We start from the raw sequence: 15,254 nt of genomic DNA on the forward strand, positions 1-15,254 counted from the left end.
TTAAGTTGTTGTGTCAAGCGAAGTTGAGCCTAAAAACGACTTAAATCCCTAGACAGCGCAGGTACAGTCCTTTCACTGTAGACACTGGGTCCCAAGGAGCAAAAAATGTCATCGAATAACTGCCAAATAACTGTATACTTTGTGCGCTTTGGAAAAGCCCAAGGCGGCAGTCAGTTGTTCTTTCATTTTGCAGCAAAAACACGGGCTCAGCTCGGTACGAGTTCCAAGTTCCGTTGAGGGTTTCCCAGCTGTTTGCGAGTGAGGCACGTGCCAATTTAAATGCAAAATCACAAGCCGCATGGAAGGAGAAATTTAATTTCACATAGCAGCAGCAAAACAATCATATTTTGCTTGCCTTTCCATTTTCCTCAGCATCCCATCGCATATGCATATAGCCCTGCAGGGCTACAGAAGAGAGGTGTGAGGGTGGAAGAGGGTATAAAAGAGAAGCATTGGGGCTCCTGCTGCCTGTTAACATTCTTTTGTGATCCCAGATATCAATGGCTGATTAATGTGAGGGTTCTGAAGGCTGCCTAGTTGCCAAGCTCTTCTGCTTTCTCTGTCTCTCCCCGATCCAAACAATTTCCAATTTCAATAGCATATATCCTCCGAGTTGGGCATGTGTTAACCGAATACACCTTAAGTGGAAAAGCGCCTTACCCAAACCATCGAGATATGGCATTGTTTGTGGCAAACACTTGGCAGGATGAATGTGACTGAATAATAATTGCATTTTATTAAATTATGGCTGTGTGGAGTATCTGCAGAATATGTCAAATCTTTATACGAGTCAAGCCAAAAGACAGATCTAATTTTCGAAATATTTTAAAAGTTATTATTGAATAGAAAATAATCACCTTGTTCACCTTGTTTGCGCGAATTAAGTGCGGTGCAGATAGAAAAGACAACAAATTATGCAAATCCCATTGAATGGCTTATGCTTCATGAATTTATATCGAATAACGAATTACGTAAACTCGTTGAGGATGCGGCTTTAAGAGTTTGCCCATCTGAACAATAAAAGCTCATTTGTTGCTATTATCGTTTCACTAACAAATAACAAATCATCGAGCAACAAAGCACACAACAACAGAATCCCTCCCACTCCCACCTGTTCGTCCTCGATGGTACAGCGAGTTGTGCTGGATGAGTAGAGCAAGGAACAAGGAACAAGGATAAGGAACGGTGGGAGGGCGACGAACTTATAGCCGAACCGTGCGTTCGCTTACGTCTCGGACAGGAGCTGTGCGCTGATGCCGCACAAACTGCTGCCAATAAATTGTGTTAATAAACCAAAAGTTGTTAATTTAAATGATTTATATCTGAAGACGGCGGGCGGTTTCCTCTCTGCGTTGCCCATTCCTTCCGCCCCCCCTGCGCTCTTGTTATTGCTGAGCCTCAAAAAATTTACGTAATTTGGCATAACCTTTGCGGGGCAGCTCTCGTCCTTAGTTAGGCTTTCAGCCCAGTTTGTTGGCTTAGTTTCAGGCCCTTCCGTCCGCCATTCCCGTGGCAACCAATGGGTCAAACATTCAGTGTTGATGTTGGCGAGGGCAGAGCGAAGGCGGAGACGGAGACGGTTGCCGCTTGCCCAACGTCAGCTTAAACCAATTTACGTTGCCGATGTCTTCATTTTGGCAGCGGCTCAGCGCCGTGTGTTGTGAATTATGGCGCCCCAAAACGGAGGCGACTGTGCGTATGCGTAATGTGGATTGCTTGCTTGGCAGCCTGCTGTTGTCTATGGTTGCCCAGTTTGCTCGAGCATCCTTCTCTTTAGTTATTATATAAATATACTATATATTTATATGTATATATCTATGTTTATATTTGTGCCTATGTTTGTATGCGTATATAAATTTATGTCTTATTGTTTGTAGTCGAAATTATTTCATTTGTTTGTCTTTATTACAAGCAAATCCCGTTCAATGCCGCGTAAGTTTGCGGGTGAGTGTGTGCCCAGGGCCCAAGGGCCGCGAGGTATGGGGAAAGGGGAAAGGGGCATGCGGCATGTGGCATGTAGTCATTTCAGTAAAGCGAAAGCAGAATCGGTAGCAGCAGCTTCCATTTTCCACAGCGTTTGCTTTTAATGGTCGGCGGCTGTTTCGGGGATTTTCCACATCTTAACTCCGGCCGAGACCTACAAATATTTGATGCTCACATTTTTCGCTGTTGTTTCGTTTTATTGATTGGCGCCGTGCCTGGTTTATGAGTTTCAGTCATCCTCTTGTTGTTGCCGCTGTTATTGTTGTTGTCGTTCATCTTTGTTGCTCTTTTTTTGTTGTTTGTCGTTTCGGCTTCTATCGAGCGGAACGCTGTGCTACATTGAAAAGGATTTCGTTCGACTTTAAACCGTAGTCTTTACATTTTGACAGGAAGCTCCCTCTCTTCGTCCTTAAATTTTGACTTAGTCACATCAATTAATGAAATGTTTCCTTATAAACATTGATTTTATATTTTAATATAGTTGTAAACATGTTCAGCAATCAAATTAAGCTTTATTCGTGTTTCATTATAGAACTGTTTTCTCATTTTCTTATTTATTTATTTTGAGTCTCTGCGAATAGCAAGCCCAAAATATAGCAATAACTAATGACTGAGTAATTAATTTGTTGTAAATTACAAATGTTAAAAAAAGATCACTTTCCTCTATTTAAAACTTGTACAAATTCAAATACACAAAAAAAAAAATTTTAAATCTAATCTTTTGTGATATCACTTATTGCACCTGATATTTATATGGACAGTAGTTTTCTTACTTGAAAGAAGTATAATTTACCATGCACAATTCTTAAAAAAATGTGTGGTGATTTATGAGACTCCAATTTATTTATATTATTTTGTATTTGGCTAATTCTCTGAGGAGTGTCGCGTGCGACCATCTTTACAGTGACAAAAAAAAAAAAAATAAATAAATAACTTGAAACACTTTTAAAAACTAGAAACGATTATTTTTATAGCTCTAGGTTAGTACTTTAATTAGAGCTAAGAATGGTTTTGGAATGTTTTTTCTGTTCTGATAATTCCAAAAATTAACAAATTCGTACGAAAAACCAAAAAAAATAACTAATTTGTATATAATATTTTATAGTAAAACAGAAAAAGTTCCCAAAATCAATCTTAGCTCAAAAAATAGTGCTAATTCAAAGCTTAAAGAATAACCTGCACTTATTTTTAAAATTCTTTTAGTTTATGTTTTTTTTTATTTTGTCACTGTAAAGACGGTTGCACGCGACATTTGCCAGAGTATTACCCATTTGCAGATTAGAAAGGGAAAATATTAATCAGGAAATGGAATGGCAATGAACGGTAATATAAATGAAAATGAATAATTCGGATGTGGGTGATCGGCAAAAGTATGATCTATTATGAATTTAATATATAATATAATATATATTTTTCCCCCTGAATTTATCTCTGTTACATTCAAACGAGACCATCGCACTTTTTAAGTATTACCTACACATTTTCGATGGGCACAGAGTCGAACAATTGTCGCAATGCACTCAACATCTACTTATTATATTCCTGATTTGAATGCATTCAGTCAGTTTGAGTGCTAGTTTCGAGTCGCAGTGGCATAAATGAATATAAAGCATCTCGTTGTCAACAGTCATTTGACAGTCAAGGAAAATGACGAAGGATGTGCAGGATAATGCGCGGGTACTTTGTTGTATTTGTACATTCTTAATAAAAGCATAAATTATGCAAAATAGCTGATGAGAACAAGAAGCTGATGGCACCATTTTTTCCATGTGCCATGCAATTCCATATTTCTGTCTGACCTTCAGACACGTCTATAGTGATAAGTACAATTTCATTTCAAGAAAAAAATCAGAAAAGAGTTTAAAAAGCTCTCTGGAATATCGCGTTATCTTCGTGTTTAATAAATTTGCAAGTCAGCTCGTAAATTTCGTGATTTGGATTCCAGACACACACATAGTTAGAGGACTCGAATAATGCAAAGTCATTGCCAGGTCAAGGTTATGCGACGAGCACAATCATCTGCATACATCTAGTCGCATGTAGAAAATGTGTCTACATAGAGCAACACTACGTGAATGAAGTGCCACAAATAAATTTGCTATTGATAGCACGGACCACCTCGTAATCAGCCGAAAAGGGATGAGAGCCCAATTCCCCGATGGTCGTGACTCCTTCACACCATAATCCAATCGAGCGAAGCGTTTTTTATGGATTCCATATGGCAAATCGCGTGCAAATTTGAATGAAATTTTTTCTCCATGCCCGCCACGTGAGTGCAATCTCTGTCCTCCCCTTACACCTTTCACACTTTCCCATTTCCCATTTCGGCAGGCTAACACAGTTGGATATTGAGGAAAAGGTTTAATTTAAGCGCACCACGTGTGTCCACGTCCTTTCTATACTCTTTGGCCATAGAACATTGTCATAAAATGGTATTCTAAATTGTAGCAAAGAATGCAAAAAAAAAACAAATGTGGCGTATTTGAATTTAACTTCAATAGATGAAATAAAAGAGATGAGTATCGCTTCATCAATGAATGTGTGAATCTTAAATTAAAATATATATTACTATTTTACTTACAGGATATTTATGTGTCCAGCATTCTCACCTACAACTTCATTGCGATAACAGATGCGAGAAAAAAAACTTATTCACATCATATGATTCGAAGAATTCCTTTGATAGCTTGCTCATATTTTGTATATGTCCCGTGTGAATTGCTCCTTGCTTGTTTGTCATTCGCCATTTGCCATTTGCCGTTTACCATTTACCATTTGCTCTTCGCTTTTCTTTTTGTTTTATTTACTTTCTCCGCATGTACACGCAATATTTATTGCATCATTTTTAACCCAACTGCCGAAAGAAGCGCAGCTTTTTCAAAAAGAGTTGTCACACAAAAACAGCAGTCTATTAGATCTATAAATTGGTATGAATGTATGCACAGCATGACAATTGCTCGGCTCGCTTTTCATATTTGCGAACTCTAATTGGATTCACAGAACATTTGATTAAATTCAGACTACCGTAGCGGAATTTATTGTGGTTCAGAGAAGCTTATTGTTCAAAAATCTGGGAACCATATTACTAATCTTAGCAGTAAAATCTAATTAATATATTTAAAATACAATCAACGTTCATAATATTGTAACAAACATAACGTAAATGATTGTAGTCAGCTTTAGACCAAGATAAACAACTATGTATGAAATGCAAAAGTGAAACTCGAATTTTATTTGAAGTTCTTTTTTGACTTTCACTGGAAAATAAAAAAACGCCTAAACATATTCAATTTCCGAACCACTTTGGGTACAGTTTTCACTTATAAATATATTAAACAAAAAGCTTTTAAAGCTTTTTATATAATCCAAGTTTGCTACCTTATAAATTACAGCTTTCGTACACAAAAGCTGTTTGCTTTTAAGCTTTTATTGCCTGAGCTTTTTGTTTATGGCGTTCAATTTATGGCATTGATAGATAAGCACTCTCAGACTACCATTTATTCCGATCTGTTTAAAACTCTTTGAATACAGTTAAGACCATTTCAAAAGAGACCTGTAAGCATCACTTATTTCACTATTTTGACCAAAAATTACAGAAGTTCTTCATCAACGGCATCATCTCTCAACCGTTAAAAATGTAGATAATAACGAAGCATGTTGGATTTCAATAAATTAATTTTCACATCATAAAAAAAAATTTGAATTTAACTAAAAAATTATCTCAAACTTCTTCACACCCTCAATATTTTTTTTTGAAAGTTACCTACGTATTTTAGAATTATAAAATGTATTTATAATATATATTGAAAATTATAAAATCTTTGCCATATCATATCATACATATATTAAAATTAAACTTTGTGAAAAGTAATATAAAAATTAAATTACATATGAATATGTACATATATAAATAAATGTAATGATAATGATTAAAAACTCTTACCGCTTTCATGGAAAGCGCCTGAAAGAGAAAAAAGACAAAAGTTATGAATAACATCTTCGAAATCAATGTAAAAACTAAAAATTGTAAGTTTGTGTAATGATTATTTGTTACTTTATTAACTTGCGAGTGGGAAGTCTAAAATGAGTGTGCAATGTTCGATAAAAATAAGAGAACGTGTTATATTGATGAATTTAATACATGATTTACTGTGCAACTGTTTTTAAACGGATTTTCAGAAAATGTTTAATCCGCACGCCGCAAATGGAGCGAATAAATTGAAACGGTAAACGAAACTAAAGTGGACGTCGGCAGCTAAATAAAAGTTCAATAAAAATATTTGCGAAATGCAGACAGTTCGGGGCAGACATAAACAACAACAATGCCAAGGAGTTAAGGAAACTGCGAAGTGAATAAGGGCAACAAAAGTGCAGCTGGCACATTAAGTGAAGAAAAATTCCTCCCAGTTCCAGTCGGAGTCCCAGAAGGTTGCAACTCAATAATCAACTGCATATGGGCCACATATAGATACGAGAACTTGCCGCGGCGTTGCAGATGATGCTGGAAGTAACTCTCACTGCATGCTTGCTGCTGTCTTTGCTTTCTGTTTGCAGACTTTGCGAATCGTTCTGTTGGGGATCGATGCAGTGTGGCATGGAGGCGAGGACTGCAAAGTGAAGAGTGTCTGGCAAAAATATGCTGCGTTGTTAATTTTGCCATCATACGCCCTGACAGCAGTGATTGAAGGCCGAGGAGCTAAACGCTTAACGTTGATTGCTCGGTAGCAACGATGCAGCCTGTAAATTGAATGTTGCCGCTGTCGGTTGCTCTTCTGTGCTTCAATGCCCCGGGCTTGATGCTGAAACGCATTATTCTTAATCGATTGCTCATACGCAGCATTGAGCTAACGAGCGGTCGTGCTCGCATTATAGAGCATGAAGTTGCTCCTGAACGGCCAGTTAATGAAAACAAGCTGCCTGTGACGAAATTAAGCCAAAAAGTTTGCTGTCTTCTCCTCGACTCCCCTCCACCAGCTGTCGCGTCTGTTAATGTTGCCGAATTTGCATTTCATGTGGCTCCTTCTTTGCTTCTTACTCGCATTGCCGCCGCACCGCGCCGAGTCGGTTGTTGGTTGTTCGTTGTCCTCCAACGTATTGTCAAGTCACGTACCCAATTTTAAGCAGAAGAAAAGTCAATACACTCGACTCATGAGGCCTGCCATCGTGTTCTTGCAGGTCTGAAGGCTGCAAAAAAAGAAAACCAAAGAATATATATCGAGTTCAGAGCTACCCTTTTTTCAATAAATTCTTATTAACTTTTACCCAGTCAACAGACTTAAACACATTTTGTAGCTGTTTTAACAACCTGATGCAGAAGAATAAATTAATTACGCAATTTAACGGCAACTTACTGCAATTTGTCTGTCATACTCCACTTTTTAAACTACAATATGTTAAGAATAATATAAACCGCACAGGAGAGTTTTTTATAAGTAACAAATTCTATAAGTTTATTACATTTACAGTCTTCAAGAATTTGAGACAAACAATCCCGCTTTATTGCAATTTTTAAAATTAAGCTTTTCGTGGAAACTTTATAATTACTTTTATTGCAATGGCCACGGTGAATACAAAATTTTATTGGACAGTTTCAGTCAGGTCTTCATTGGCATTTCCCAAGGTTAGAAAAATCCCCAATCAAGGTTCGAATCACTCTTTTTTTGGTTCTTTTCATCACCTTTTGCGATGATATTGCGTAGAAGTGAAAGTCATTTTGTGTTTTTGGCTAGTCAACAGGAATGCGATTAAATTCAGAAGTGTGTGTTTAAGAAATAAGCTTAGCTTCTGGCGACAAAGTCTTAACTGAAATTATAGCCAATAAAGGTGGAAGGGGTGGTTCTCTTTTAATTAGTTAAGTGACAAAAGCAAAAGAGTTGGAATGAAAATATACCAATATGCAAATTCTTCATTATCAATATATGTTGTCATAACATCTAATTCCGAGTAGTTGCATTTGTTTTCTCCTTTTAGAATTACTTCTTGAAAAGAGTGTATCTCTATATATTTAAATTAAATAAAGAAGTTTAGTAAGGGCGTAGCACGCCTTCCTGAACTTCTACTAAGAGATACAAATTAATTCATATATTAACAAATATATTTAAAATAACAAAACAATATTATTTTGAACTGGCAAAAAAATATTAAATAAAAATAATAAATAAAAATGCTACTGTAGAGTGTGCGCCACTGTAATATATATTACCTGCAATTATTCCGATATCCATATACTATATCATTTAATTTATTACATAAAGTCCAATATATACCTGATTGTCAACCAAAGATCCGACTGGAACAGTTGTGTTTAATTATCTTCCATAATGGTTATATGATAAAATCCAAATTTTCAGTAATCATAAAGACTGTAGTTACGATTGTATCTACGACTAAAGCTTTAATATTTTTTTTTTCGATTTGCAATCATCAAATCTTCGTACAATAATAAGAATTGCTACCTATTATAGTTTTTGAGATCCAGATATCAAATAATCTATTTAAAGACTAGAATAATGAGATTGAGATTGAGCTTTCTTTAGTTACGATTGGAAAATAAAAATAGTTTACATACTGACAAAAATAATTTTGTGTCTCAATTTTTATTAAAACAATTCAACGTAGACTAAACGTACTTGCTTACATATTCTCATTTCATTGTGAAGTTAACAATTATAACATTACGCCACTCTGTGATTTCAAGATTAGGCCGCATTTTCATCGTTAATAAAATTTGTTTACAATTAAACGCAACAAAACATAAAACCATAAAAGAAACGGTTCTTTATGTTTTAAAATTTTTCAAAAACTGGGAACAGTTCACGAAGCTGAATCGGTTAACAGCGTTCTGAATGTGGGAACAGTCATGCGCACTGGCAACTCAGGTTGCCCATGCAACAGTTTGCCCTTTATTAAGCAAAGTTCAGAACAGAATTTAAGCGGAATGGAAACTGAAACGTCGAATACGCCCGAAATGTAAAGTAAGCCCAACCAAACTATGGGACACCGTCCCATGAAGCAAAACCATTTCCACATTAAGATTTTGGATGCTTCTAGATGCAGTTACATCATGCGGGCGATGAGTGTGCGAAAAGTGCGCCTGAGATGCGATTACGATCAAGATGGTATGGGTGGAGGCCAAATGCATAGTCGCGAGGTTTCTTTGGGAGCTTAAATACAATTGAAATATTCTATGTCATAGCAAATTTCCCTTGCCCCAAGTGAGTGTGGCAAATAGCGCTAAGGGCGTCACCCAGCTACAGATTAAGAAGTTTCCATCAACTTGGCTTCAAAGCGAGCCCCAAAATTGTCACAAAGTGCGGGTAATCCTCCAGTGACAGGGCCGTATATAATTTGTTTTATGACTGACTGTTTAACATGTATTTATTTGTGTGCAAGAAATGAAATGGGAAGCGTCATCCAGAATTCATTTAAACCACAAACCCATTGAAATCAAAATCGGATTAAATGCTTTTAAATTACCATCATTTGAATTAATCGCTCAACCAATTAAACTGTAACCCAATAATATGTTCGTACGTAAAAGATGAAAAAAAATTTGCAATTTTTTTATTACCATTTTTCTTTTTTTTTAATATCGGATATAACCAGCATATGTAATCGCATGGCAGTCTAATGAATGACAAAGGAAAATCCTTGAAAACCCAACTTTGGATAATCGCATAGAAAAGGGTCTGAGGCTGAGGCAAAGGCATGTGGCAACAGTGTTGTGCTCAAAAGTTGTTGCACTTTTGTTTGAATTTCCTTGGCTTTTTCATGCCTCTGTGACCGCCACAAAAGTTTTTTGGCCTCTGTGACATTTTCAGAGCGTTTTCCTTTCCATTCACCCTTCCTGTTTGAGATCCACTTTATAACTTTTATAGAGTACACATATATACATATATATTTTTTATACTGCATACATGTGTAAGTAAGTACTTAGGGAACCGCAGGGCAAACTCATGTCTGCGTCTGGTCTGTCTCTGTCTGTCAAAGTTTCACTATTTGACTGGCTAATTTGCTGTGAAAGCTGATTTGTTTCCATTATGAAAACGATTTTGAACTGAAGATTGTGTAATTAAAGTTAAAGTTGAAACAACTGCGAATTAATTGCTGCGACTCTATCTATTAGCATTTCCATTTAAAGCATTTACACTTATAATAACATTTAATGTGCTTAATTTTTGTATCCATTACATGAATAGTTAAGCTCCCATGTACTTTTCCAGGCTTAATTGGGTGGAAAAATATAGTGAAGTTTGTTTTATAGTGAAATGTAAACTGGCCATTCAGAGAATATAAACAATTTAGCATGATTAAGCTTTAATAGTTAAAGCCCAGCCGAAACAATTGAATATTATTCTCACACTATTACAATTTTATTGGTAATTATTTAAATATTCTTTTTATTTATAGTATTAAGAGTCAGAAGGTCACAAAAATTTGAGGCATTTACTATTTTAACTGTTAAATGTATTTTATTCATACTGCCACAATTAGAGAGTCAAACATTCAAAAATAATATGAAATATTTTAGGATTAGTTATATTACTTTCTGAGTTGCTTAGAGAAGAACTTGACTGTGGTTAAATTGCAAATGAATTGCTTTGAATAATATGTGCATGTTTACATAGCATATTTCTCTTAAATATCAAATTCAGGGCATTTACGATTCGTGTGCATACTAAGTAAAGATGGCAATGAAATTCAAATTCATATATTTAAATTCAATGCAATCGACATCTATCAGACGTCACAGAGAGTTCAGCTAGGTGTGGATGATGTTCCTAAGGCACGGAATGAGCCATGATGACTCTGTCTCTGGTTCGATTTGCATGACGCTAAAATATTCCAAGAGCAAGGAAGAATACACGCACTTCGTGTATTGAATTATGTATGATAACGTTTTTTTTTTCAATTCAAGAACGAAAAAACGAAAATAACGAAATATTAGTGTTTACCGTAATCATTGCATTGACAGATGGTTAATGTTACGGTGTACCATCGTGTTCTTTAAAGCCAAGAACAGGACGATCTTTGGCATACTCTAGATGTTGGTGCTACGTGCTCTGGGGGCAACGATTGACATACACATAAATAAGGAGCGAGCCGTAATAAATTCAATGGACCATGCTGGAGTCCAACAAAAGGCAGCCTTGAGCGAGGGATTATTAATATTTTCCATACTGCTTTTGCAGCTTTGTTTGAGTTCCTGAAATGTGAGCCACATCCACAGCAGTTGGCTCCATGCGGAAACTTGGATATAAATCAGAGCAAGTATAAAAATGCACGTCAACGTGCTGCACGCATACCCTGCTGACTGCTGACTACCGCATGTCGGGACAATCAAGCAATCCATTGGTCAAGAGGGCCGCTGGTTTGCAGTTTACAGAATATAAATAGGGACTGAGGCTGGGACTGGGTGTTGCTTAGAAACCAGTTTAAACAATGCTCACCAATGCTGGCCTAATGACTGCAAGCCACAATATCAACGAGTTAAATCATGCTAAGAATAAAGCTGTAACGCAGAAATATGAAAGCCAGTTTGAGTTCCTGCACCTTCTCCAACTTCTCATTTGCCTAGAGTCTTTAATCTAACCCACATATGGTATGTGTTTGTTACAGACCACAAGCTGTCGACGACTCCCTAATAACCAGACAACTTTCATCCTGAACAATGTAATGCTCAAAGCCACAAATTTAATTGGACATTCCTCATCTGGTGTCCAGTGAACAAGGCGATTGCCTATTTGCATAATTTCTGATTTACTTTTAATGGTCATAAGCAATATTTTAAAATTAGTGAAGCCAATTATAATTGATATTCATAATTTAATCCAAATTCGCCGCAATTTCAAAGTATTGCTAAACATATTTTACAATTTGATACCATGAGTAAGATTGTGTGCAAAAGATTGAATGAATAAGTTTCGTTCGTTCATTTTAAAACAGTGAACTAGGTCGTTTTTTTTTTAGTGAATTTTGTTCCAAACATTGATAATTGTTCGATTTCGTTCATCGCTTACACATTGCTTTATTTTAAGTATGTTATTACTGTAGGATACTATTTAGATTTGTAAATGTGTTTATGTTTTCACATAGAATTTGTAACGCATATCATAAATTTAAAACAAGTAAGAAAGCTACAGTCGAGTGTACTCGACTGTGAGATACCCGCTTCCCATTTAAATAAAAGCAATATATTTTGCGGTATTATTCTCAAAATATACCAAATATACTGAAAAATACTAAAAATATACAAAATGGTATACCGCATTCAAAATATACCATAGACAGCACAATATACCAGATTCTTAGCCAAAGCAACTAAGACCCCCAGTAAGTAGGCGTTTTTGCCCATACAAAAGTATTTCTTTAATAACTTCCACAATTTTTATCTGATACCAAAATTCGCAACTCTAGCTTTACATTTTGAATTGCGGGGGCGGAAGTGGGCGTGGCAAAAATTTGATCTGCGTGCAAACATAACATATGCTGTTGAAAAAAATTATAGCTCTTTCTCTTATAGTCTCTGAGATCTAGGTGTTCATACGGACAGACGGACAGACACACAGACGGACATGGCTAGATCGTCTCGGCTGTTGACGTTGATCAAGAATATATATACTTTATAAGGTCGAAGATGCCTCCTTCTACCTGTTACATACATTTCCTGCCGGCACAAAATTATAATAACATACCCATCTACCCTATGGGTAGCGGGTATAAAAATCCATTTTAATCAAATTTTAAAGTTCAACACTTCATTGTGAAGTTGAAGGAAAATAAATCGAAACATGTGAGCACAAACGAACGAAATATCAAAAGTGAACTAAATTAAAGAACTGAACAAAGAACGATGAACTTATTGAGTAAGTTCATATTACAGAATACGTAGATTTAATTCAATCGTTCGTGAACGATCCCACATTAGTCATTCTTTACTAAAGGCTCTTTAGTATCTCCTATAGCTACGTTGAAATGTAAAGTAAATCTGAGTAAAGTGCATTTTTGCTCACGTTCTTAGCGTCACCTTTTCTTGTATACTTGGCTTATAATGTAAAGTATTCTTTTACTATACGTGTGCATGTTTAAGACGAATTTTTTGTTCCTCGACGAAGACAAATTCAAATGCTTATAAAATGCGTCTACTGTGCTTTTCATATTTCAGCTTTTCTTCTTTAAACTTCCTATTGCTAAATACATGTATATACACGAATTTATCTTTAAAATAAATACATTTTTCTCTTCGAACAGATTTAAGCAGTAGTAGCCCAAAACTATTAATATGATTTTTATTGATTTTCGTTGTCAGTTCTAGATTGAAAGCAAAGTGTGCAGAAGGATTAAATGGATCTATAAAAATTGAGTTGGTACCACAAACGTGCCGCTTGAATGCGTCTGTGGCTGGACAACGTGATTCACGATGGCGTTCTGTCATAATCCCAATGGCAATTGTTAATAAAGCTTCACTTAAATACAATATGGATATTGACATTAAAGCAAAATCAATTTGTCAATTACATGAAATATTTTTTGTTAAAGAACAGACACAGTAAATGTTAAACTTTTAATTCCATTTGCGCATGAAAACCAACAAATAAATCAAAGTCACGCCAGCAATGGGAATGGTCCAGTGCGATTGGCTGTGGGCAACGATGAGGTGGGGAGGGAGGAGAGAGACGCAGTGCAGAGGCTACAACTGCGGCAGCTGCAATGTCCAATGAATTAAAAGTATAAACAAACATACCGCGCATACAAACACAAATACATATACACTTTTATATATAATTGTATTCTGGTAGAGCAAAAGTTTACAATTTTGCTACAGTTGCGACTGTGATTTAAGTGCCGGGACTGCTGGGACATCGCAACCACTAAAATAAATTCGTAAAATACGGGAAACAAAAAGCGAAAAATGGAAAATTCATAAATTGAAAAGTATAGTTTATTTGCCAGACTTCACAAAGCAAGCCGTCTTGAAAATATGAAATAGCACAACCAATAGATTTTTGTATAAAGTATTTTGCTTGAATTTCACTTAAATGCTCACTCAATTCGCAATCCATTCATTTTCAATTCAATTCAATTCGAAATTCAATTCAATTGATTTTTTATTGCCATTTGTGCATTTCACTCTCAGCATGCTCTTTTTTTTTTAGATCAACATTTTTGTTTGCCGCTTCCACTGAATTTGCCGAGGAATCGCGTGTGTAGCAGATTAGAACCATTTGAATTGTTTGTAAAACTAAAAAGACCTATAACTTCACCGTATTTGGAAAATGATGGCTGCAAACTGATGAGTTTTAACTTAACTTTTCACAGATTTTTATTTATTATAAGAATGACAGAATACTCAAAGCTTGATTTTGACAAAAAATTAAAAAAATATTATCTTAGTAAACCAAATTGAGACAAATACAAACATTGAGATTGTTTTGTTTTTTCACAGAAAATCACAACACTACTTGGACACAGAGAATATGTATCCAGATATGTCAAGTTCAATAAATAATAAACATTGTATTTATTCTAGTATCTAATTGCTGCATTCTGACAAGAACGATTGAAATACATCTTCAATATGTGCTTGCTGTTGTTACTAAAAGAAAATATTGTGTTAAACATGTGCATATTCAACTCTTGCTTTTACTTGCAGACAAGTCGACACATTGCAACATTTATTGGTCATGGAATTAAAGACAAATAGATTTTTGGCAAAATGCAACACATTTAATAAAAAATATATAACTAGAAAACTAGAAATTCGATGCCACTGTACTTGTCAGCCGCTGATATTTATGTGCTTGTGTGTGTTGGCCCGCAGAAATAGAAAAATCCAGCCGGAACACATTTCATAAATCTTTTCTGCGATTGAGCACAACCGCGAGGCGTCATTTTGTTTTTGGTTTTATACATTTTTTTTTTCAAATTTGTCGTTATTTTTTGCTGTGCATTTTGGTGATTTGGATTCTGGTTTCTGGTTTCCAGATCGATTTTTTTTTTCGTGTTGCGTAGCGTTCACTTCTGGCTGTCAATGGTCAAGGGAGCGCTTCAGATTGTGCTGAGTTGAGTTCAGTTATCGTTTGAAGCCGCTGCAGGTGCCACTAGGAACCACAATACTTCTGCTTCTATAAGGGCCGAAACGCGACAGAGGACCAAATGGTTTGCCAAATGAAATGAATGATTTAGGTGAGGCACAACAGCGCTTTTTTCTGAATCCCGAGCACTCGCAGTCCCTTAATCGTGGTGCTGCAATGCGTCGTAGTGAACTATTC

Source organism: Drosophila nasuta, chromosome 2R, assembly GCF_023558535.2.
Source record: "Drosophila nasuta strain 15112-1781.00 chromosome 2R, ASM2355853v1, whole genome shotgun sequence".
Classification (NCBI taxonomy): Eukaryota; Metazoa; Arthropoda; class Insecta; order Diptera; family Drosophilidae; genus Drosophila; species Drosophila nasuta.